This window comes from Amblyomma americanum, chromosome 5, assembly GCF_052857255.1.
Source record: "Amblyomma americanum isolate KBUSLIRL-KWMA chromosome 5, ASM5285725v1, whole genome shotgun sequence".
Taxonomy (NCBI): Eukaryota; Metazoa; Arthropoda; class Arachnida; order Ixodida; family Ixodidae; genus Amblyomma; species Amblyomma americanum.
The window spans coordinates 19,509,260-19,535,217 of record NC_135501.1 but is presented as its reverse complement, the minus strand read 5'-3'; positions in this window follow the sequence as shown (position 1 = coordinate 19,535,217).

Genomic DNA, 25,958 nt, shown 5'->3' with positions numbered 1-25,958 from the left:
AAAGGAGGAAAAAAAACTTTAAGGCAGCAACGCGTCGCCGGATCGCCAAAATTTTAACCTTAGCTATGTTGCGTAGTGCGGTTATGCTAACGTTACGTGGATACTGTAAATATTCAAGCCGAAGTGTTTATTCTGAATTCCTTCCAATTGATTGACAAGGTACGTTTGCTGGGGATTCCATATAATACTGCCGTATTCAAGGATTGGTCGTACAAGTGCCTTATAACTTGCAAGCCTAGCCTTGGCAGGTGACGGTGCAAGTTTCCCACGAAGGTATCCCAACTGCCTATTAGTCTTTGCACAGGTAAGTTTAATATGAACGCCCTAATTTATTGTTTTTGTGATGGTTACCCCCAAGTATTTAAATGCGTCGGCTTCTGTTACATGTATACCATTAGATGATACGAAAATTTTAAAGGCATCCTTTTCCGTGTTATGCACATTGATGAGGTTTTTGCCACGTTAATTTCTATACCCCATTCTTGACACCATCTGGCAATATTTGCTAAGGAAGAATTGAGTCATATCTGGTCATTACTTGTGCGTACTGTGGTGTAGATGACGCAGACCTCCGCTAACAGTCTTACCGGTCCGCCAGGTTCAACTTGAGAGTGAATGTCATTAATGAATATGAAAAAAGAATTGGCCCAACACAGACCTTTGTGGAACACCGTAGTAGACATCTAATACTTCAGATTCAGTATCATTTACTTTAACATACTCACTGCGCTTGGAGAGGTAAGCGGTTATCCAGTTTACTTTGTTAATGTGAATCCCGATATTTTTCAGCCTGTCAATTAATTTGGGATGGGGCACTGTGTGAAATGCTTTGGCAAAGTCTGTGACTATTGCATCAACCTGAAGTCTCAACTTAATTACTGAGGCAAAGTCATGAGTTATTCCCAGAAGTTGAGTTACGGTACACTGTAAAACCAAGTTACACCTTTCAGGGTGGATTACAGTGTCTATAACTAACTCCCTTAAACCCCTCTAAAAGGATAACTTTAGGTAGCACTTTTCTCACAATTCCACCCTTCTTTACCCGAAGCCGTCAAAGGTGTTCTATATAACTTACACCCTTTAATAATGGGTGCAACAGTCACACTTCACCTTTAACACCCTTTTTGAATTTTTCACTTTTTTGCCATGTCATTCATTTTAGACACTTTTTACTACATTTTCTGCAGCAATGCGAAGCTCTTCGATATATTGCCTTGTATAAGTTAACATTGTAACCACCCACACATGTTATATATGCTAGAGACAATAGCTCGGCTTTTCCTTTGCATTCTGAATGCCCAGAACATGCGAAGAGCATTAAAAGAGGAGAGGCAAATTACACTGCATGCTATGGAAAACATTTATCGATGTGAAACAGCAGATGCATCTTGGTGCATTCTTACAAACCATCAAACAATGCACTCAGTCACATAAATATCCAGAAATTAGAGTTCGAATATGGAACAAAAGTTGCAGGCTCCTAGTTCACAGCTCCTGTCGAACTGGCAGTACGCACCCGTAAAACACTTGCGCTCTTGAAAGCATCAGCGACATGTCTTCTCCTGTAAACAACAAAACAGAAAAAAAGTTAAACTTGCACTTCCTACAAATGATGGCATTGGTGCCATGCACTAGTTTTCAAATTTAGGGCAGTGAAAGCTGTCACCACGGGCTTCAAAATTTTTAGACACTTCAAAAGCACTAACAAGGTGACCATGTGGGCTAGTTGGTGTGTATCAGACATATAATCGAGAAACGTCCTGGGTCACCAAACGACGCATGCGTATCAGGCTCACAAAAAACCCCTAAAAGACAAAAAACCTATGTGGCGAATCACCTAGGAGAGGATGCACGCACCATAATTGGCAAACAAAAAACAAACAAAACCACAAAAGCACAAAAAACACATAATTTGCCTGTCAACCTTGCACTCGTACACTTTTGCTCAGGAATCTAAATTCCTTGTCAGTGAGATTTAAAGACGGTGCACTGACGCATGTGTCACTGCTTTGCAACCTAATATGGTAGGCCTCCAGGATTTTCCTCTCCTCCCTGTTTTTTCCTTTTCCGATGACTGACATGTTGTTAAAAGCTGGAACGCAGTCTTTGCAACTCCTGCAGTGACGTGGGAGATTATTCTGATCAGATAAATTTCTCAGGGAATTGTTATGTTCTCGTGCCCGGTCATTAACGCATCTGCCAGTTTGGCCCGTGTACACTCTACCACATGATAGGGGTAACTTATAAACGACACGAGTCGAACAAGCAACGAACTTGTTGGCATGCTTCACAGTGCAGCTCTTGGGCTTCCTCCCCTCACTGGCCATCGCGATACGTGAACATAAACCAGACAGCTTACAGGGTGCAGAGAAAACTGCCGTCACGCCGTGCCGTTGTGCCACTTTCTTCAGGTTATGCGAAACACCGTGAAGATAGGGCACCACTTCAACTTTCTTCCCCTCCATTCTTACATTCCCGCAATCACGTTTGTTCTGGTTTTTTTATCTTCCGCAGCATCGACTCACCAACTGCAGTCAGCACGTCAGCCGGAAAACCTGCGTCACCAAGGCGGCGGATTTGCTGGTAGAAGCTGCTTCCCATGTATTCCCGCCCGCTTTCCACACACACACACACACACACACACACACACACACACACACACACACACACACACACACACACACACACACACACACACACACACACACACACACACACACACACACACACACACACACACACACACACACACACACACACACACACACACACACACACACACACACACACACACACACACACACACACACACACACACACACACACACACACACACACACACACACACACACACACACACACACACACACACACACACACACACACACACACACACACACACACACACACACACACACACACACACACACACACACACACACACACACACACACACACACACACACACACACACACACACACACACACACACACACACACACACACACACACACACACACACACACACACACACACACACACACACACACACACACACACACACACACACACACACACACACACACACACACACACACACACACACACACACACACACACACACACACACACACACACACACACACACACACACACACACACACACACACACACACACACACACACACACACACACACACACACACACACACACACACACACACACACACACACACACACACACACACACACACACACACACACACACACACACACACACACACACACACACACACACACACACACACACACACACACACACACACACACACACACACACACACACACACACACACACACACACACACACACACACACACACACACACACACACACACACACACACACACACACACACACACACACACACACACACACACACACACACACACATCATTTCCTATACGTCATTCTGCAATAAAGAGCTAGTTGAAGCCGGCGCTGTGTCCTTATATCTGTCTCTGTCCGTGTCTTAAGGTGGGCTGTTTTTTTTCAATTATTAACAACCAACTAGCTCGTTTGAACACCCTTGCTAGTTACATTGGCTGCTCGACTGACCTTTTCCACTCTCCCCTCGATATTGAGGTAGGATACACTGGATCTTTGGTGACAGCATTTAAATTCCGGTAATATACTAAGGCCTTGGGCCTTTACCCGGAGCTTCCACCAAGATCATAGGAGAAGCATATTCGCTTCGGAGTGCTTGATTACTCCTACTTCCAGCATGCGTTTTACCTCCCTGTCAAGGATATCTCTCTGCCTTGGATAGAGTCGATAGCACCTTGATCGCACTGGCTCCTCGGAAGTTACCTCAATATCACGCTCAATCATATCAGGTCTGCCTGGCCTGTCTACGAAGCAGTCATCAAACTCTGCTATCAGTTCGCTGAGATCAGACAAGTGATATTCTTTCAGTTCTCCTCTCCACTAAGTCCTCGTGAGAAGTTCCTGCGGGCTGCGTTCCTCTCCGCTTAGACAGACAGGGTTGTCTTCCATCTCCGGAAGGTTCAGCGTTGGATTTATCACGGCTTCTGTCTGCACGTAAGGCTTCAATAGGTTGCAATGGTAAATGCGCGCTTCTTTACGCCTTCCCGGGGTTTTCACCACGTATTTGGTGTTTGAAGGGTTTGGCAGTTACTTAAGCAAGCCCTTCCCACTGTACTTCGAGCCTATTCTGCCTTGAAGCTCTCAGCATCATTCATTACCTTGTCACGATAAAATATGTCCGTTGCCGGGCTGTCCGATCATAGACCTTAGAACGACCCTGGGCTGACTTCATGCTAGCCTCCATGAGTTCTTTAGTGTTATGTAGACGGTCTAGTAGACTAAACACGAACTCCACTACTGTCGGGTCCTCTCCGCGCCCTTCCCAGGCTTCGCGCACCATTCGCAGAGCTGCGCGCAGTGAGCTTCCGTACTTCAACTCGGCGGCACTAAATCCAGTGGATTCATGCGGCGCTGACCGCAAAGCGAAAAGTGCCAAAGGCAGGCATGCGTCCCAGTCGCGCTTGTTTTCATAGCACAATCCCCTAAGCACGCGCTTTAGAACAGAATGCCACCTTTCTACGATGTTGCTCTGCGGATGATGGATTGAGCTATACACTATCTTAATGCCGTACCGCTCTAGAAATGAGGTGGTGACGACACTAGTGAGTACACTACCCCGATCACATTGGATCTCGGAAGAGAATCTAACTCAGGCAAAGGCTGATAACAGTGAATTCACAACACTCTGTGACGTCACCTCGCGCAGCGCAACAGCCTCTGGAAACTTTGTGGCAGGCATGGTGAGGATATAGCGACACCCTGACTCTGGCAAGGGAAGTGACCCAACTATATCTATCACCAAGCTGTTAAATGGCTCAGTAATGATCGGTACAAAAACCATAGGCGCTTTCCACTTATCTCGCGCCTTTCCGACCCGCTGACATGTGTCGCACGACCTCACATGTCCTTGAAACATCCAGGACAATAGTATTCCTGTAAAAGCTTCTGCTTTGTTTACCTGATTCCCAGGTGGAATTACCACGAATTGTCATGAGAAAGTGGCAGTTAGTCTTGTCGGTACTTCTGGGAACGACTAATTGGTCTCGCTCCACTCCACACCCATCCTTGTACAGGCGATAAAGCACATTGCCTCTCATCTGGAAAGCAATAATCTCTTTTTTCCCCTTACTCGTTCTGAGGAGTTTTCTGATCTCCTGTACCGTAGGGTCATTTGCTTGTTCCATACCTAGCTGCTCTTGGTTCGCACTCTGCAGCGTCGAGAAACCGCATGACACTGGCGGCAAAAATCACTATCTAGGATTTCCTCGTTCCGCGGTTCGTCATGCTTACTGCCAGGCTGACCGGTCTCGGGTGCCTCGTTAGCGCGATTTTCTGAACCTTGTTATGGCTGTTTAATGGCCGTTTTCTCCGCAGTGGCATTCTCAGGAGTAATCTGTGTTGGAAGTTCTAGCGCCTTTGAACGTGTTAAGGCCTACACAACTCAGTCTCCAAAATGGATCCCCTTCTCTCATAATAACATATCTGACATGTTGGACCACAAATACCGATAGCATTTAGGTAGTTTTCCTGAATCTACAGCTTCTGTTGCAAGCGCACCGAAAGGGCCCTCAATTACCACTGTAGCTATAGACAAGCACACGATTTGTTCTTCCACTACCTGTCGGATCCATACACATTGGCCTCTGCAATAGGATGGTGACACAAACGACAGATGGACATCCATCGTTGCGGCTGAGTTGCCCAGCACCTTGCATTGCTTCCTGTTCACTACCAGGTGATGCATGTAAGGTTGAAACAGCTTCATGTTTTCATCACAGTTAAAGAGATACGATATCGCAACCTTTTCTTTTTGACCGTTCACTGCTATGTGACCCAGCTCATTACATCTGTAGCAAGTGAGCGGCCTCCTAGCCTAAAACGCAAGTTTTTCTTTCGGCCCTTTGCCCACTCTTGCGCCCTTCTCATTGTCTTCATTTCTTTTAGGTTTATCGGAACAAACCTTTATTTCGTCTTTCTCGACTGTAGACTCCCAAAGTGCCTCTCGTGACGCTAATTCACACTTCTCCCGAAATTATGGGGCCTACCAGCTCTACTGTTGTTAAACTGGCGGTCATGCAGCCAATTTCTTTCCTCTTCAGGGAGGCAGTTGTAAAACTGCTCCAAAAAAATACTCTCCGCTACAGCGTCCCCGTCACTATAGGACTCGGTGCTCTTTAACCAATAGGACAAGTTCATTTGCAGCTTGTACAAAAAAATCAGGATGGCTCTTGTCCCTCGACTTCTTAGCTCCACGAAATCGCTGCGTGAACGCTTCGGCGCTAAGTCTACTTTCATAGAATACAAGCACTGACCTTCTCGTAGTTGTCCGCGTCCTCCTTGTAGAGCCGGGCGATAACTTGCGATGCCTCGCAGGGCAGAACAGTCAGTAGCCTTTGAGACCAAGTGTATCGACTGAAGGACAGTTTCTCGCACGATCGTCCAAAATTTGCTACATTCAGACCAAAATCACCTAATACCAAATATGGCTGCATGTTCCTAGACATCTTGAACTCTGCCTCCTCGTTGAGAAGAGGTACCACTTGCTGGGGAGAATTTCCCGACGTCTTGCTCAACTAAACTTTTAACTTACGGAGCTCTATCGCCCGATCCTCTTTTTTTTTTCCCTTTCATTCTCACTTTCACGCTCACGCCTTTTCTGCTGTCTAAGTCGTTCGTCCTTTTTTTGTTCTATGAGGTTGCACGCTTCACTGAGCTCATCATCATCTGCCCCCAAATCAATGATTGCCTGAATAATCATCGGTTTTTGTGCCAAGCACTTTGTATCGATCCCCAATTTCTCATAAAACAGCAACAGGTCCGACTTCTGCCACTTCAGTAGGTCCACGATAGTTCTCAGTCTAGGCTATTGCCAAACCAACTATGAAAAAATACCAAAACCTCAAGGATTTAAACACAGGTCTCTACCAGTTCTAAATTTTAACGCTGTTTTAGAATCTGGTCCACATCATAGGATAGCCAAGCACTCACCCACACATGTGATGATGTCCTGAGACAGCTGCCCTCTCGCTGGCTGACCGTTGTTGCCGCTTGTAGGTTCCGATCTCACCACTGGTCACCATTTGTCGTGGTGCAGGGGCTCACTTAAACGCGGGCGCCTTCGGGTAGCGGTTCCGAGCCTCCGGGCTGAGGAAATATGGAACTTGAATTTTGCGGAAACGAAAAAGAAGCGGGTTTACTGGCACTTTGAAGAAGCTTAGAAAAAGGCAAACAGTCAAATGTTAAAAGTTCATAGCGTCAAGCGACTGGATGAGCCTTGTTGTCAGGGCCCAGAGCGATCATCCTCTCTCAGGTGGCCTGTAAAATATCCCAAGGCTCCGCCCCTCCACCAGTCGGCGGCCAGTTCAACACGTGGCACAGATCGGAAGAATGACACAGCACATAGCACGCGGATGCACTCGTGGGAATAGGGGAGGGGGATTCGGGAGTCCACTGCTACCTCGCAAAGTAGAGCGGCACGTCTCTATCGAAGACGGGTGATTCGTGCGGGTGCCGTGGTCACTCCTGCGGCGGGCCGTCGGTCGGCTTCTGTCAGTCACTGCTAATCACTGGAAGGCATCGTTCCCTCTTCCCTCTGTCGTCTTGTCCATCGTCAATCGCGTCTAACGGCGAATCACACAAAGGGAAGGCCATCTCCTTCCTCCATAAAAGCGCGGGAAAGATTCCGCAGGTAGGTTTTCAGAGAAGTCCTTTTTTTCGCAGGATCAACGAGGTGTCAAACGACGTGTACCCAGCAGGATTGTAACAATGCCAATGTACTGCGTGCTTACTGGCATTTCAAACACATGCTTTGGAATGCAGGTACTTTCATAATTTTTTTCGAACTGCACTGAAAGGCACACCTCTAATTAGATGAAATTGATTGGTACTAAAGCGACGGGCATAGCCACATAGTCATGGCAGCCAGTACTACTTAGCTGCTGTGATGGCATTTGTGTGGTAGGTGAGCGAACGAGGAGTGCATTGCAGAATGCAAAAAGCCAAGTGTATAAGATACCAAAAGGAATAGAAAAATTAGTTTAGCGCAGTAACATTCTGCAGTGTTCTTTAATTTTTCGATGCCATTCATACACTTAATACTTTTTCGGAATTCCCTGGTCCCAGCTTCTTTTTATGCTGTATTTTTCATCACAATCCAGTAACAACCACCTGACAAGCTATAGTTCTGAATGCACACCTACCTGGAATGTTTTCGAATTGTGGAAGAGAATGTTCATGACTCCTCCTGTGTTGAATTAATTGGGGTTGTTCGTCACCATACCCTAATGCAAGCCATCTACGTTCGGGTAGGGTGAAATCTTTGCCATCATCTCCACTGAAAAGAAAAAAAATCAAAAGGTAAATAAAAGCAGTTGCAACGATATTCTTTTATTACTGGAACATTAGCAAATGGCACTGATGCAGATTTTCGCGGTCCACAAGGTCTATGACAGGTGCTTCTTGCTTTCAAAATTGATTCTCGGAAGTTGAACTTCCGGAAGTTGAATTACTTCTGCGTCAAAAAAAAGAGACGAGAGGAAAATTGTCAGCTATAGATTTATGTTTTTGTAGCAACACTGACACTGCACCCTAAAAGATGGGCCAAACGAACAATTTTCAATGTGGGTAAGAAATCAGAATTTTCAAATGTGCACCAGGCACATAAAGGCAATTTAAAATTAAATAGAAACATGAAAAATCAGCCCTGTAGGTCTCCATTTAAAATTTAAAAAATATGTGTAGCTGCCTGTAACACCTCATACAGTGTAAAATTTAAATACATTTATGGAAAGCACGTGATGTGTGATCGGCCGTAACCTGAAATGCTGTATTATTTTGTTTTTGTAGACTGCCTTGTGCGCCTTCTGCAAATGCACAAAATTCTGATCCCTTACTCACGCATTTGTGTTATGGTGCTTGCATTCAGCAGTAATCAATTCTAACGTAGCCTGCTCCATATTTTTCTCTTTCAGTAAGCGACTTTCATGCCTGTAAATGCAATGGGAAGCTGCTAAGCAAAACAAACAATTACTGAGCACCGGACAAACATCAGCACTTGGAATAATAGGAGGATACGGCCTCAAAACCCACGGTGGATACGCCTAGTCAGGAATTGGGCGATCTTGGAATTTGAGATATTCATCAATCAATCAATCAATCAATAATTTTATTTCTTCCTCACAAAAAGATTAGCGGAGGACGAGGAGGGCTCGAAGAAAAAGTGGAAGTTTCCACTTGACGAGCTTCGGGCCCCCATCAAAATTATTGTCCAGGCACCTGCAAAGAAAATTAGAATCCCAAGAAAATTACACTGTAACAGAAAGTTTTCAGAGACATACAACGTGGAAATTCCCATGTAACAGCCAGAAAGCAGTCGCAGATGACTGAAAATGCCACACAGCTCGCACACATAACACTGCAAAGCTCTCTGGCACAGAATACTTCCATTGCTTTGTACCACGTGAATGGCAGACTCCGCGTAACACATGCAGAGCCAAACAGGGCGAGCGGCGCAAACGGCCGACGGTTACCGGCATGGCAAGACCGTGTCGGCGCACGCCGAGGATGGGGAGGGGCGGGCCAGGGCGCCGACGGCAAGCGGTGCCGGTGAACGAGTCAGCAGAACGGGGACCATGGCGGGGACTACGTTTATGAGACAGGGGAACAGGACGGGAAGCGGCGGCGCGACTCCGCCATTACGGAATAAGATTCATGCACATGCACGTTAAGCCCTGCAGCGACGAACTAGTAAAGAAAGCAAAAGCTGAGCACTTTTTTTCCGGGCACTGTTAAATAGAGGCCACAATGCATTTCTACATCCCAACTCACCTGAAACGTGTCGCTCCCAAAGTGCATTTCAGAACATTGCAGAGTGCAAGCATTGGCGGCGACTCTCAAGCTCCGCGGTTTATGCTCGTTCGCATTCAATTTCCTTCGGGCCCAGCGTTGCGAACAGGCACGTAGTTGATGTCATTTGCCGGCATTGTTTGTTGAGACAGGGCAGTATCCGCGCTGGCAGCACGAGGGAACACACATAATCTGTCGCACCGGCTACACTTGCAGCTTTCAGTGCGAGCGAATTCGTACAATCGGATATGGATATACATTGGTCTATTCTGTTTAAAACGAGACAAGCCATGCCTAGACGCCGCAGTGGTTACAAAAACGTTTTTACATGATTTTTTGCCCGATATCAAATTATATTTTAAATCACGGTTTTTAAACATTCTTTTTGATGTATAATTCCACTGTGAACGGGAGCCGGCAAGGCAGGCAACAAAGAAATCTAAAACTGCAGCGCTTCTCTCTCATCCCTTATGAGCATGCGCAGACACGGTTTGGCTAAACCATGGCCTCCGAGATTTTCCTCGCGCTCTCGGGTGGGTAATCTTGGAGGCTTTGCCGAAACCCTCTCCTGACGGTGAGGGTGTTTGGCGCGCGACGAGGCAAGGACACAGCGGAGAGAGAGAAAGCTTTGGAGTCGTTTGCCGCTACCATTGCAGGCAACGCGTCGGGAAGCAGTGGGTCTTAGTCCGCTAATTTCCTGCTCATGCGTGTCCTTTAGTCAAGGGTTAAAGTGCAGCGCTGACAATGCGCCATGAGACAGGCGTGTCTATGGGGCGGTCACGCTCACCTGCTCTGCTAGACCGAGCCAACACTCTTCTTTACTAAAGAAATATCCCAAGCGGCAAGTTTAACGAATTTATAATGGCCTCTCCCTATGGCATTTCTTTTCCGCGGGACAAAATCTGTAGTAGCGGCTGGCGGCTACCAGACGGGCGCGCTGCTTGAAAAGGACCCACTGACGAACCGGGCGCAATGCCACTGTGAATGGGAAGCGAAAGAAAATCGCACAAGCAAGAAAGGAAGAGTATACATTCCTTTGTGTGAGAAACAGTCATGCTGAATGCATATCTCTATGAGCCGCGCTGCACGGCGCACTCATTTTTGCTTTAATTTCTCATTTTCTTTTCAGTGGACCAGCTTTCCCCTTGCGTTGCATTGGGAGGCGTACCACCAGTGCGATGCATAGCAGGAGCTTTGGGAAATAAATAATCGCTATTTGGGGACATCTTAGGTAGGGTCTGTTACAGCAGTGCGAATATCTGTGTTGCATAACATTTTGGTGTCTGGCTAGTTCGGCAGACGGGGACATGGTGAATAATAGAATTCCAGAAGAGGGCAAATACGGGCTGGTTGGTACATGTTTTACGAATTGGAAAAACAGCGCAATCAAAGACGAGACACACGAGACACACGAGGGCCTGGGACCAAACGCTTGCTTGTACATAATAAATGTTTACCACCACCACCACCGCTTGCGATTCGCATTTTCTATGCCTTGCTTTCAGTTCTGCTGCTCGGACAGCTGTATCTACGAATCTTGTCTGCGACGCTTACTCTTCGGCCGCTTGCATCGCAGAGTCCTGACGGGATCGAGGTAGCCAAAGCAGGTCCCTGTATGAATGATCGCGTCCATGCCGCCAAAGCAGCGCCAGGTTGGTTATCGCCCGCAAACGTTTGTTGACGCAGTCGAGCATGTAGGCGGACATCATGCTGACCTTGTAAATGACTCATTTTCGTGATGGAACGCATATACCTAAATGTGTTTTGGTCACTGGTCCTTAAGCCACTATCCTGCGCCATGGTGAGCTTGAACACAGAGTCTACGGTCATTCCACCCAGTGCGGTGGTGGGTTTATCGGGGGTGGCACACGGATTGTTGCGTTGACATTCGACCCACCACGGGTAATCCACAGTTTTTAGTACCTGTTGTAGGCACTCAGTGACCAACCGAGGGACAAACATCGTCCCACACTGGGCGGCACCATTGAGGAACGCGTTGTTGAAGGCAACTGTAATGTAATCTACAAAGTGTCGAATCGGGAGCATGACCTCTATGCCCTCGTCTCCGCTCTCGGACAACCAATGTAAATCCAAAGGCCGTAAACCAGACCGAGCGCGGCGCAGAGTATACACTTCTCCTATTTGTTCAGAGGCAGTTAAGGGAAGCGGGAGAGGTCAGTGACAGTGACAGTGGTGCTTGTCGTCCTCACTGTATCAAACTCTACGGGAAGTGATGACTGATCGTACCCTGAGGATAATCGACTAATGTAATTCTCGTTTTACACACTTGCACCGCAACGGTTTCCTGGAGTGAAACTAAGAAAACCTACCAACTTAACATCCTGGAACTTAAAGCGACACACACCCTTTTTACGACAATCGTGGGTGCTGTAAGGTGAATAGATGGCATTCTTCTCTTAAGGGTGTAAAGTGGTTTACAGTGTAGGGTCCATGCAAACGCGTATTTTCCCGTATTTTTTCCGCACGATAACCAAAGGGCTCGCCCAGTTTGTCGGTTTCGTGAACCTCTCAACGATGCACTTCGCTCCAAGCGCTCCAGCTCCTCCCCCAAAGGTTCCCTTAGCGTCAAGGGCATCCGAAGGGCTGTCTGGACAACCGGCGTCGCATCCTTGCGTAGGACCATTTTGTACTGGCGACTCACGCAGCCGGTTCCCTGAAAAAGCTGGCGGAATTTGGTCAGGACGTCCTCACTGCTGCCGGCTGCGGTGCTTTCTTCTTTTACAGCGTCCACTGCGCGTAACACCAGACCGAGGGACTCGCATGGTGGTAGGCCCAGTAAGGCTGGGTTGCCCTTTTTGACGACATAAAAGTTGATGTCCTTAGACCAGCTGATCACGGTCACTGGTAGCCTTGCATGCCGAAATGCCGAATGACACCACCGCTGTATCATCGAAGCACTGATGACCTCGGTTTCAGATCTGCCGCCGTCTTGCATCGTCGGTAGATAGAGTAGGGCAGCATGTTGGCCTGAAATCCCGTGTCCACTTTGAAATTAACCATCTTGTCTGCCACTTTCGCATGCACTACCCAGTCCGCTATGGCGTCGATGCTTCAGACTGTTACATCGAGAATGTCAAAGCTGTCTTGCTCCTCGCCCACTTCTGCGATTTGCGGGCAATTTTTGCAGCAGGCTGCGATATGCTTAATATCTCGGCATATGAACACGTTTTGCGAACGCTGGACATCTGCCGGGTGTCGCGTATGAACGATTGCACCTGGTGCATTTCCGAGATTGCTGCTTCTCTGGCGTCACTTGCTTTTCGGGCTGTGCCCAGGGTTCTTTTTGCACCGCGTGCTCTCCTTGGCGAATATGCCCAACCCGCTTCATAACTAGCTCTTGGCACGCGTGCCCGCTCAAAAATGCCGACTTGGTAAAACAAGCACCTATTCTACTCGGCCTCTATTTGAATTTGCCTCCTTCCTTCGCGATGTCCGAACTTTGCACAACCTGTAATCGAGTACTGCGAGGCAAACAATGCTCACTAGCATCGCGGCGCGAACATCTTCGCCAATATTGCGCGAGGAGGTTTCTAGTATACCACCGCAAATAAATTATGTTTGAAACGTTTTCTTCCTTTTAACAAGCGTGTTATGTGAATTAATATATATTTATTCTCATAACAAGTGTTTATTTAGCGAAGTGCTGCACCCGTTACTGGTACTAGCGTTTTGCACGAGCCGCAACGAGCAGACGCACCGAACCCGTCCGGACTCCCGTATCAAACTTGCGTCACTTCCTGCGGGCGGTAATGGCACCCGTTTTTACACTTTCGGTACAGTGAACTAGAATATTGGGTAGTGTGCTCACTGCGCCATGATTCCACAGGCCGAGGTGAAGCCGCCGGTGTCGACATTTTTTTTTTTTTTCCCCGCTTCTCTGCTATTTGCAGCCGCCGTTCCGAACACTAGTCGCCGCGGCACAAGTATACGCGCGGTGACGGCTTTGGGATCACGATCACAGTTTTTAATCATAGTAAACTGTCTTTCATTTTTGGCTTGGTGAAATGCAGATCTCAATGAAACTGTGAAGATTCTATCTATATTGGCCAAGGCTGGATTAAGGGGGGGAGGCTAAGGGGGCTGCAGCCCAGAGCCTCACCTCGGACAGTAGGAGAAGGGGACTAATTCATTCTAACCTGCTTAGTATATGGAACCATGGGCAACGGAACTTCGAGAGACATGTATGAAGCGAGGAAACCAGAACGAGCAGACGGGGCCCCTCGCCTAATGTAACAGCATGCGTTTATCATGATAATTTGGGAAGAGCATGTCGAGCTGCAAACACAGGAATCCGCCGCCACCCCTGCGGGGCCTTCTTTCTCACGAAGCGAGGTACTTTTGGTTGGAAGAATTTTCGTGGTTTCCAGTCAGTTCGTCTGTCCAGTGCTGTCTGGAGAGGAGGGGGCAAGTTGAAAGCACCTAAAATATGTAATGTGGGATGAGGACCTAAATATCCCTTGCCCCTCGTCACCACCACGCCACCCTCCACATCTCAAATAGTTCCGCCGCTGTCGTTCTCATAGAAAGGATGTGCTGCAGTACCCAACAGTGCCTCCGATTCGACTTTTCTTTACCGCGATGGTAATTTGGGCGGGGGAGCATGAGTACGATAGCAGATGATGAGTCTGATGGCAGAGTCTAGGCATAAAGGAAAGAAGACGTCACACGTTCTTTCGTCCAGTGCCGTACGGCATGGAATGTTCACTGTTCGGGCTATGGTTGTGGAAGAGTGAAGGGGGAAGTTGGAGAGCTGGACACAAAGGCCTGTCTTCAGGGCCCATTCCTGCCTAGTGGCTGCGCACCCTCGCGCGCGCTCGCCAGGAAAAGTAGGTCAGAATGGCCGCCGAACTTTCCAGAAAGAAGTAGAACAAAATAATGTGGGTTAGTTTTTTTTTCTTGGATTAGCCCAGCTAATCCAGGATATTCAAAACGAAAGCGAGATTGAGGTCTCCACTGCCCCACGCGCCGGTTGTGCGCCTTTCCTTTCGTGAAAATGAACGGTCTTCGCTAAGTTGTCGATGCCAGTGAACTCTATGAATGCCGTCGGCACACTTCTTTTGTTTGGTTTTTGAGCAAAGGAAATGGCACAGTAACAGTATCACATATCTCGGTTGACACCCGAACCGCTCCGTAAAGGAAGAGGTAAAGAAGGAAGGGAAAGAAGAAAGAGCAAACTTAAAGTTGGGTTTTCGAGGAAAGGCGCGGCGCTGCGCTGCGGCGGAACACCAGTGGCTCGGTGCTACTGGTGGCACATGCGCAGTAGTTACTAGGGAGCGAGAGAGAGAAACGAAAGTTCAGCTGACGGAGTCGGCGGCGGCCACCTACGCCAACGTGAAGTCACTCGTGCTCCGACATACACCGGCTCGCGCGAAGCGCGGTGTTGACTAGTGTAGTGACGCTTTTCGCTTCAAAAGATGACTCAGAGGCGGCGGAGAGCGCGTAACTTCGCCCGCGCTAGGAGTCGCCCTCTCCCCTTCCTTCTCGCGCTCAGCGTCGGCTGGGAAAAGAAAAATCGAGAACCTCTCAAAACAGACGATTGCTCCTTGCCAATAGGAAGACGAGACCGGAACAGAAGGAGTGATATTGTACGGAGAAGTAGGAAATTTGTACAAGGAACTGTATGTCTCTGTGAACGCCTGATTTGGCGCTAGTAAGAGACAACCGTGGCGCGCGTTTATGAAAGGAAGTTGATCTCGGGATGCGATTCATCCCCGAGTCGCCGATTAAGCTTTCATAAGCCCGCCCGCTGAGCAGCTCCCGGGGGACGCACGACTGTCGGCCAGCCACGGAGCATTCAGACAGCGTGCTCCAATCATTGGGACGGCCGCAATTGGACACCTGCGGCCGCGTCGGTAGATGAAGTGCCCGGTGCGGTGAACAATTAGCATCCATTCATGCGGAAATGCTCGGTCAGAAGCATCAGAGTGGTGCGTCTAAACGAAATGCGAAGGTAGAAAGAGAAGAGCGTGAAAAGAAGCTACCAAAGATGGCAAAGTACCTACTGAATGCAGCTTCTGCGGAACAGTATGATCGCTCTACCCAGAGTTCATGTCAAACTCCCAATCGTACCGACTGTGCTTCTGTGGAGGACTTGCCAACTCGATCACCACGGTTTCCTGGCAAGAAGCAAGGTTTGACTCATCTTGGTTGTCTGGATACTGTGAAAACGGTTCCAACCTCGGTCATCCGTATTTCTGAGCAACCGATGCTAACCGTGCCCAGTACTGTTCCTAGCAATCCTACCACAGTACCAATCAATTCCTACCACAGTACCAATAAATGTTATCAGGATGAGGGCAAACGCAAAGTTTTGAGTAAGCAACTGGACGGAAAGAGCGATAGTTTGCAGCAAGGTAGAAAAAAGTTTATCGTAAGACCTACAATGTTGTACATGACAGTATAGGCTCTGCTTTGCGAGTGCGAAAGGTTGCCTACACTGAACTCTGCAAAAGGTTCCTAAAATTGCTGACAGAAGTAAGGAACGAGGCATCTTTGGCACAGCAGGCTGAGAAGTTGGTGAAAACCTACAAAAATGATTTGCAGCCAGCATTTCCCGATAAAATCGTTCAGTTTATGAACTTTCATAACAACTCTGTGTGCCAGGACATGAGTCGCCTGGGAATAATGAAGTTGTTGCACGAAAGAAAGCTTATTGTTGAACGTTTCTATTGCTTCGCAAATGTAGTTGAGCATACCCGCGGCAAACTGTGAAACCGAACGATCGTTTTCCAAGTTGCCGCTGATAAAAAAACCCGCCTTCGTTCGAGCCTCCTTGACATGTAAACTCGCTTGCTATCATGGCCATTGAAAGTGACCTCCTCCGCGATCTATCCTTCGGACAGACTATATCTGATTTCGCCAAAGCGAAGGCGCGAAAGATGTCATTTTAAAAAGGAGCGTTTGCGCTATACATGAATAGTTGCAATAAGCTCGTTGTGCCACGTTGCCAATGAAACGCTAAGCAGTGTAATTCAAGATATGCAAATCTTTGTTGTTTGTCTCTTGTTTGTTTTTCTTGCGATATTTAGCGTGCTTATAAAGAACTGTATTTTTTGTTGTTTTTGATAGTGCCACGTTTATTTGGTGTCGTCCTTGCTTGTCTTACATTTAACGAAAATATTTTCAAATAATTTTAGTAATTACAGTGGTAATTTTCATGTGCATTCTAGTGCATTTTTTGGTGATTGTATTGCCTAAAGTATTGTATATCTCTATTGCATATTTATAGAGTAACATGTATAAAGATTACTGCAGTCTGATGCTTGAATTTATTTAAATAAAGATTGTTTTGAATACAACCATGCGTCTCCTCACGGGATTAAAATTAGTCATGCAAACAAAGTCTAGCTTCTGAAGGAACGACCTCTAAGCTGTGTTGTCTTTTCTACGTTCTTGTTCGTGCTGAGTGCACTAAACTTTTCCTTAAAGCCTAGCTTTTGCTGTAAACAGAATGCAGATTAATCACAAAGTGAACATATGTGTTGGTGTTTACAACAGCGCTCGTTTCAAGCAAGTTTTGTTGTTTTCCTTATAATAATAACATTAATAATAATCCCGTTGATCGCACTTCGTTCTTTTTAATTTGGTGGAATTAAAATGAAACATAGCATATTTCCAGTAGCGTAGCAGGCGACAGGGGGGGAGGGGGTCAGTATAGGGAAAGGGGGCCTTCATGAGCATTAGCCCAGGGCCCCCATTTTTCTTAATCCGGCCCTGATATTGGCCTCCTTGCTTGATGCGGAAGATAAAGACGGTGCTGAGATAGCTGAACTTCGCAAGGAAGGAGGAAAGATAGTGAAGTTGCCAGGCGATCAGGCTGGAGCATGTCGTGATCATAGTTGGCATGTAGCCAAGAGTGACTCACGACTAGTTTTTCACATCGCAGGCTGTGTAGCACGAAATGTGTCCAAACGCAAAGTGTAAAGTAGGCATTGGCCTAACTGTATCAGCCACTGATGGCAGTTTTCAACTTGCAAAGTACGCAAAATACTGCTACAAGGCAGGATTCATCTACCTTCCGCACAGCTCGATTCTGTGCTGAAGTTTGAGAACCTTTTTACAGAATGCTGCAGCCAGGGCTAACTCCATTCAGAGAGCGTCATTGATGTGCTAGATGTGGTCAGGGCAAGGCTGTGTAAACAGGTCGGTTGCCATCTTGACGCAGAAGTTCTTTCGAAGTTAATTTTAAAATTTTACATCGAAGTCAGGCTTCACTTTTTGTGAAAATAGTTAACACTGAGAGGCCCAACTAGGTACAGCTAGGCCCAACTTGAAGTTGGGCCTAGCTGAACCACTGCGACATTTGCTTTCTCTGTGCGCTTATCTCAAACAATATAAAGAAATTTACCTTTGCCCCATTTGAAGATGAAAGGCTTCGTGTACTGTTTAATTCCAATTTTTCAAAAATCGCGGGTTCGATTCAGGTCGCGGCGGCGAATTTAGATGGAGGCGAAAGTGTACAGTCCCGTGTACTATGTGATGTCAGTGCACCTTAAAGAAACCCAGGTGGTCTAAACTTCCGGAGCCCTTCATTAAGGCGTCCCATAGCCTGAGTTGCTTTGGGACGCTAAACCCCCCTAAACCGGAATTTCAAATATGCTGAACATGTTCAGGCTGATGCTATGGCAGGGGAGTTAGAGCATGCAAGTTCAAAGAGATGATGTGTGCACAGCCAATTCGAAAAGAGCGAGCGAGTCACGAAATGAACTGTATGGTAGTGGAACGCCAGAGTTAAATTGGCGAGCATGTGTGAAGTTTCACAGCCGAAATTAGCATTGACCTGAAGCGATATTTGTCTACTTTAAATGTGGGAATAAAGCGACACGCCATAGCCGAACTGGTGTGCTCAATGCATATGCTCGCGTTGGGCGGGCGATGCGGAGAGTAGAGTCCGTAATTTCAGCTGGTGTGTTCTTGGAATCAAAGTAGCGGCCGCTGTGCACCTGAGCTCCACACGCTTGACTCTGCCCTGCCTTTGCGCGAATGAGAATATTATTAAACCTTCATCCGCTTATGTTGAACGGTACACATGATGCGAACTTGTTTAGTCCGCGCAGGCACGATCTTTTGGCAGTAACACGGCAATTTATCCCGTATACGCCTGGACCGCTTTCTCTGCCTTCCTACAGTGAACACGACAGCAGCGCCGCCACGGCGCCGCCGCCGTTTTGCGACAGCGGCGGCTTCACTCCAGCCCGGCCAGTGAGCGCACTACCCCTATTCTAGTGCAGTGTAGTTTTTTTATTTTTTTATTTTATTTATTCATACTGTTAACCCTCTGCATGAGGGTCATTACAGGGAGGGAAACATATATAGACACAAGTGCAATTCTCTTCGCTAAAAAAAAAGAAACACTCAAATGCACAGAATTACAGATTTGCACCGCAATCTTCCAGGAACGCGTTCACACCTATCACAAATTTTTCTACATCTGTTTGGTCCACAACGTCACTTGGTAGTTGATTCCAAATTTCTACAGCATCGAGAAAAAAGGAGTAGCGATAGACATCAGTACGTGTAATAATAGGTTGTAATACCTTACTGTGATTTTTCCGAGGGCAACGCTTCAGAGGAGGTGTAACATAGTGATGTTTATTAACTTTGACTTTGTCATTCATTATCAGAAAAAAAATGTTTCAATTTCTGCTTTGTTCTTCTTACTTCTAGTGATTCTAACTGACACTCTTTTAGCATTGCTGTGACTGAATCAGTGCGGCGGTATTTAGAGCATATAAAACGTGCTGACATCCTTTGCAATCTTTCCAGTTGCCGTTTTAAACCCTTTTGATGAGGACTCCACACTGCACTTGCGTACTCTATGATTGGCCGCACGAACGTCTTGTACGCAATCAATTTAATTTCTCTAGTCGCATTCGGCAACTTCCTCCTCAGGAAACAGACCTTCTGGTAGGCTTTTAAATAGACATTTTCAATATGGGTGCGCCAGTCAAGATTATTTGTTAATGTCACTCCCAAGTACTTGAGACACTTTACTTGTTTTAAGGAATTTTCACCGATATTGTATCGAAACATCATAACATTCTGCTTCCTTGTTACTTGCATGTAATTAGATTTTTTGTAGTTTATTTCCATACCCCATTTCAGGCACCACGAGTTTAACGACTGAAGACACCTATTTATGTTCATCTGATCTGCCGGGGAAGCCACAGGAGAGTAAATCAAACAATCATCGGCAAAAAGTTTCATTCTGACAGGCGATTCGACGATAGCAGAAATATCATTTATATAAAATAAAAACAAAAGCGGACCTAAAACGGAGCCCTGTGGCACCCCCGACAGAACTTCACGCCTATCCGATACTGCACTTTCTATTTTGACGACTTGACAGCGGTTACTTAGATAGGCCTGAATCCACAGTACTATATTTTCAGCGATTCCTAATCTGCGTAGTTTAAAAAGAAGCTTATGATGCGGAACTTTATCGAAAGCCTTCGAGAAGTCTACACAGACCACATCTACCTGCTGACGTTCATCTATAGCCTTGCAAAAGTCGTTCACTGTTTCAATTAACTGCGTTACTGTCGAAAGGCCGGTCCGAAAACCATGCTGAAATGGACACAATAGGTCATTTATTTCCAAAAAATGAAGGATGTGTTTAGCTATTATGTGTTCAAAAACCTTGCAACATACGGAAGTGAGTGAAACTGGCCTGTAGTTTTTTTACAAGAAGTCGATTACCGCCTTTAAATACCGGAACTACTATTGCGCTGCGCCAGTCACGAGGTAAAGAATGATCCCGCAATGACTTTTCAAATAAAATTTGCAAATAATATGATAACCACTCAGCATACCGTTTAAGGAATTCCGTCGGTATTTCATCGGGACCGCTCGATTTCTTCGGGTCCAGAGACAGCAGCTGCTCACAGATGCCCTCCCTATTGATGCGAATCTCGTGCATTGAGTATGGCAACGGGTAAATTATTGTATGATCACTCTCAATATCATTGTCATCCCTACTAAAGACCGACTGGAAGAAATCATTAAACAGATTTGCAATATCGTTTTTATCAGTCACCTCATCGTCCCCATCCATTACCTGTGTGATTGCGTTCTTTTTCGCTGAAAAATATCGCCAGAACTTTTGTGGTGAGCTTGTGAGAAAATTAGTCAGTGTTGTATTGAAGTAAGTTTTTTTCGAATCTAATAACACTGTTTTCAGCTTCTTTTTGATGTTTGAAAGTTCTGTCGCTCTATTTTTTTGCTTTCGCAGCCTTTTTACCTTGCGCTTTAACTGAATGATCTCTCTAGTGATCCAAGGATTGAGCTGCTTCGATTTCTTTGAGCGAGTGGGAACAAACCTATCAATGCAATATTTTAGTGTGCCCTTAAAACGTTGCCACAATTCCTCGACACTTTCATGGTGTGATGCAGTTGCAAACTGATTCAAGTTTTCTTTTAAGACGTCTAAGATAGACGTATCGTCTGCCCGGCTGTAATCTTTGACCCGTATTAAAACATGCGATTTTTTGCGAACTTGTGTGTTCAACCGCACATTCAAACAGATCATCTTGTGGTCAGATAATCCCGGCTTGACAGATATAGTGTGGTCTGCCACTTTAGGGGATAAGAAAACCAAGTCCAACAATGACTGGGACCCCGATGTAACCCTTGTAAAATCCTTTACTATTTGCTTAAGGTTATGAGCAAACATAATTTCCATTACTTTATTCGCACTGCTTATTTCTACATTACCTGTTGACAAAGTTTCCCAATTAATATGTGGCAAATTAAAGTCGCCAGCCATTATCAGTCTGGTGTTCTTATTTACATCAGAGTTAAGGAACAAAAGCAATTCATCCAAAAATTCAGGAGATGTAGAAGGCGGCCTGTACACAACACCTACTAAATGTACAAGGCTCCCACAAGAAACCTTGCACCACACCATTTCAGAAAGGCTGCAGTTAAGAGCGACTGCAGCTACTGTGCTTTTCACAACAATAGCCACCCCCCCCTCCTCTAGAATTTCTATCCCATCTAAAAACATGGTAGCCTGGTGGGAAAATGCTATCGTTACTAATTCCCTCATGTAACCAGGTCTCGGTTATTAACAATAAGTCAGGGTTCTCGAAAATTAGCAAATGTTCTAAATAAGTTGTTTTGTTTGCTACACTGCGGGCGTTTAACAGAATAATTCTGAGCTATATTTGCGAGCAATCGCTATGATCATCAGAATCTGCAGTTGATTTGGTCGGGGATAGCGAACTATGACCAGCAGACTCATCGATAACTTTGGGTCGTCCTATCTTATCTTGGTAGGTTCGGTACAGACAACGCTCTTGTCGTTCATGATCCCATGCGTAAATGGTGTTGTTAATCTTAAGTTTATCATGTATCAGTTTGACCTTTGTTCCGTTATCTCTTTCTGCTTTACTACTTTGCCACAGTTTTTTTCGTACTGCTACTGTTTCCTTCGCATAGTCTGGGCTTACACTTATCGGGCCGCCTTTCAACTTCCCGCAATTCTTAAATACCAACTCTCTTTCTCTAGAGTCGAAAAAGTGCATAATGACAGGTCTATGGCTACCAGTTTTTTTCTTGCCTATACGATGAATTCTGTCTACAGTTTTCGCCTGAACGCTTAATTTTTCATTAAATATCTTCTGAACCACAGCTTCCCTCAGATCGGAATCTGATTCGCCTTTTGCTTCTTTGACACCAAAAACCAAAAGATTATTACTTCTGCTCCTGTTCTCGTATTCAGTCAACTTATCTGCCTGCTGACGAACAAGGGTCTCTAAAGTTTGCATTCGTTTGTTCATTTCTTCGATAATATCAAGAAATCCAGTCATCCTATCGCATTTTGCATTAAGTTCGGTCATTTCTGTTCTCAGTTTATCTATTTTAGCATCCGACGTGGCCTGGTTTTCTAGAATTAACTGCAACATTTCAGCAGTCTTTGGCCCCGGGTTTTCCTCAATATCACCAGAAACCAACAAAGACAATAACATAGACCAAGTGTCACTCAAAACAGTCAAAGCAGTCAACAATCTTCCAGGGCACGGCAGAACTAACAGAAAGCGGTTGTCACTCCTAACACTTCCAATATTAGTCAAATAACGAACCTGTAACAGCAGGATCGGAGGCTTAGACATGTTGCCGGTTGTCCAGGTGCCGTGCCCTCTGAATGCTCCGGCGTCGCGCAGTTCCTTTTGTAGGCTAGCCACTGGTGACGTCACTGTCATCGACGGAAGACGCCCCTTGAACAGGTTATCGCTGATATCGCTGTCGTGATGGGTCGCGTAGAAAAATGGTTTTTCATCCGTTCCACAGGTGGAAATGCTTGCGGCAGCAATCCACGGCAGAACCTGTAACAGCAGGATCGGAGGCTTAGACATGTTGCCGGTTGTCCAGGTGCCGTGCCCTCTGAATGCTCCGGCGTCGCGCAGTTCCTTTTGTAGGCTAGCCACTGGTGACGTCACTGTCATCGACGGAAGACGCCCCTTGAACAGGTTATCGCTCATATCGCTGTCGTGATGGGTCGCGTAGAAAAATGGTTTTTCATCCGTTCCACAGGTGGAAATGCTTGCGGCAGCAATCCACGGCAGAACCTGTAACAGCAGGATCGGAGGCTTAGACATGTTGCCGGTTGTCCAGGTGCCGTGCCCTCTTTTGAAGACTGATTTTTGCGTGCCGTTGGCACCTTAACTGCTTCAAAGTGGAACGTAATGTTTTGTGGGGAACATAATACAGGGCTGCACAGCGCTCTTCAGAAAAACCTCGCCATCCACGTAAATACGTGCCCTATTTGAAGAGAACTGCATTCTCGTCTTCAGAAGAAGCTCCGGACGTCCTCCCACCAGCTGAGGCCTCCTGGCAACCATGCATGAGTGCAGCTGAGCTGGGAACTGACGTTAGGCTTAGTGCTTCCGGTGCCACGCTGGCGGAGGTAGCTATGCCGGCGTCTCTCGTGGCATCACCTGCCACGCAGTCGACACCTGATCCGCGGCGCCAGGTCCAGCTTTGTGCTCCCGGTTCATCGGCAGATGCACACCTCCTGCTTTCCCGAAATGCCGGACTGCTCGTGAGTGATCTGCCACCAGGGCACATGGCCATCAACTCTACACAAACGGATGGGCCTCAAACCGCACGGCATGATGAACAGGGCATTCCAGTGAACTTACCGGCACCTCTACCCGTGCAAAAGTGCCCTCGCACAACTCATAAGCGTCCCTCAAACGACAGCCAACCGATTCCAACTGCGGCAAGTGATGGCTCCCAAGGTAAGCGCGCTTATGTTACGATCGAGAACTGGGTGGAGCCTACACCCGGATCGTCATCTTACAAAGTGACCATTAAATCACTGGCCAACAAAAGGCTCACGGATATACACAAAACATATTACAAGCTAACTTGGACGCGTGCCTCGGAACCAAAGGTTTTCGGGGCTTCACAGTCAGGACAAAGTCCAACACCATTGCAGTGTGGCTTCCGACTCTGACTGCCGTAGAAGGGCTTCAAACGCTCACCAGTATTTCACTGACAAGCGAAATCTCAGTGCCAGTACAAGTGTAATTAGTTGAATGCTCCGACTTGCAGCGCTGCGTCGTCTACAACGTCGATATCACTGAGGATCAAACTGCCCTCCAGCGTGAGCTGTATTTTCCCACGCACCGTGTCATCCAGGCCCGACGCATGGGAAAGGGGCACTCCTGCATAGTCACCTTGCAAGGCCTCACTACTATGGCTGTATTTTACGGCCTCGGCCATATAAACTGAGTGCGGTATATTGCTATAACTGCTTCCGTGCTGGACATATGCGCAAATCCTGCCCCTTCACTGCTGCCGGTGAAAGTACATCGAAAGGGAAAGTGGCTTATCGATGCGGCCTTTGCAAATCCGACGACCACGAGATAACATCTCCAAGCTGTCCGACAAAGCAAAAGGCAACACAACAGGCTCGTCGTCGAATGACTAAGCGTTGGCCAATACAAGACAGTATAACTTCATTGCAGACATCCAATCGGTTCGCAGCTCTCCAGTGGGATGACGACGAATGGCCGGAGCTCTCTGAACACACCTCGCATGATCCTTCAGCTCAGCAGTCTTCTAACGGTACTGTGCGAAAAGAACGCTTCCGAAAAGAGCCAGCAAAGCAGCGCAGTGTGCCTGAACTCCCGCAGGACGGTATGGCCGCAGTCGACGAACAAATCGCACGTCTTTTAGCGGAGGTCAGGAAGCTCCGGCAACACCGTGAAGTGCTCGCTCGACGTAGACGGGCAGCGGAATCATCCGCCACATCTATCAATGGCGCAGCAACATCACCTTCCTGCCGCCCACCAGTGTAATTTCCTGCCGCCTCTTCCCAGATTACCGCAATGCCACTGGACAACTCTGCGACTTCTTTGCTCCGGTTTATGGTCAACCAGTTGTCCAACCTGACGTCCGTGATTCTACAACGCTTGGGCTAGTAACTAGAAAAGGCAAGTTCCAGTCATGCTGGTGTGCTGCAGTGGAACTGCAGAGGCATTTCCACGAAGGTGGGAGAGCTTAAGACCCGACTACAAATTCTCAAGCTCCAGGTATGGGCCATGCTGCTACAGGAAACAATCGCCTTGCCATCGATTCCAGGCTTCAGTGCTTACATGTCTCCTTCAATGATAGGCCGTCTTGTACAAACTGCTCCTCCCCCGGGAAAGCTGACGGTGTATGCGGACTCAGGTTTTCCGCATGTACAGTATGCTCTCGAAAACTGGTGCACGTCGTATCAAGAGGTAGTGGCAGTGGCTGCGAAACTTAAGAAGGGTACCGTTGTGGTCGTTTGATTTTACGTTAGACCAGCCGGTGGTGCTTCCTCCCGTATTAATCTTGGATGGTTAACAAGTGTCCGTCGGCAGTATCCCGGGTGTCCGATTTTAGTCGGAGGCGACCGTAACGCCCCTCATCAGGATTGGAGGTACCCCACTTCAAGCCCTAGTGGCAGGCGTGTGCGGGACGCCTTCACGGATGGCCAATTTGTGCTGCTCAAC